The sequence below is a fragment of the Nematolebias whitei genome, chromosome 23 (assembly GCF_014905685.2).
Source record: "Nematolebias whitei isolate Nwh7 chromosome 23, NemWhi1, whole genome shotgun sequence".
In the NCBI taxonomy this organism is placed as follows: domain Eukaryota; kingdom Metazoa; phylum Chordata; class Actinopteri; order Cyprinodontiformes; family Rivulidae; genus Nematolebias; species Nematolebias whitei.
In genome coordinates, this window is record NC_056520.1 from 4,147,462 (window position 1) to 4,148,792 (window position 1,331).

General features: G+C 42.2%; 1 protein-coding gene across 1 annotated transcript in view; it reads right to left on the reverse strand.

The window, feature by feature from the left end:
* LOC119429012 (protein NLRC3-like) overlaps positions 1-1,331 on the reverse strand; it is an 18,115-nt gene that overhangs the window by 7,198 nt on the left and 9,586 nt on the right. The window lies entirely within an intron of this gene.

Below are 1,331 nucleotides of genomic sequence, written 5' to 3' on the forward strand. Positions count from 1 at the left end.
TATATATATATATATATATATATATATATATATATATATATATACATACATACAGACCCTTTCCAAAAAAGTCGAATATCATGGAAAAGTTGTTTAACTTCCATAATTCCATTTAAAAAGTTAATTTTTAATAGATGATAGATTCAGGGCCCAAAATTTAATCCATTTCAAGTATGTATTTGTTTATTTTTACATAATTTAGGTTTCCAGCTCATGAAACCCACGAAAACAGGATTTGAAAAAATTAGAATACTGTGGAGAAATCAGCCCAAATTTTGCAGGGCATGAATGGTTTAAACTTACTGTGACACACTAATCATCTACTAAACACAAAGCACCTGCACAGGTTTCCCCAGTCGTCATTAAATTGCTTCAGTTCTGTTCAATATAGGGAAGACTGCAGACATAACTGGCCAGATGACCATCATTGAGACCCTCCATAGGATGGGTACACTACAAAAGTTCATAGCTAAGGAGGCTGGCTGGTCACAGAGCGCTGTGTCCAAGCATATCAATGGAAAGTCTAGTGGAAGGGCAAAATGTGGCAGGAGAAGATATACCAGCAAAAGAGATGACTGTGGGCTTCAACGGATCATAAAACGGAGAAGATTCCAGAATCTGTCAGAGATCCAGAAAGAGTGGCGGGAGTCACAGCTTCAAAAACCACCACATTCAGACGCATCTGGGAGATGGGCTACAACTGTTGGGTTCCTCTGTCCTCTTTTCTGATGAAAGTAAAGTGTGCCTTTCGTTTGGAAATCAAGGTCCAAGGGTTTGGAGGAAGAAAGGTGAGGAACAGAACCCATATTGCTTGAGGTCCAGTGTGAAATATCCACAGTCAGTCATGATTTGGAGTGCAATGTCCTGTGCAGGTGTTGGTAAACTCTGTTTTCTTAAATACAAGGTCACAGCAACAGTCTACCAGAATGTTTTAGAGGACTTCATGATTCTTTCTGCTGAGGATCTGTATGGAGATGAAGATTTCATCTTCCAGCAGGACCTGGCCCCTGCCCATGCCGCCAGAAGCACCAAAACCTGGTTTGATGCCACAGTGCTCAACTGGCCAGCCAACTCGCCGGACGTAAACCCCATTGAGACTCTATTGCCCCTTTTCCATTAGTACCGGTACGGGCAGGTACAGCCCGGCTCTACTCTACTCGGTACGGTACAGGTTGTGTTTCCATTATGCTTTCAGTACCGGTTCCAGTGGGCGGGGTTCAAATTGACGTCACGGCCTCTCACCAGCTGGTGGCGCTGAGACGTAGAAACTGTTTTCAGTACAGGTTGAGAATTTATGTTATTTTGAAGTTGTGTGTATGCATGTATACATG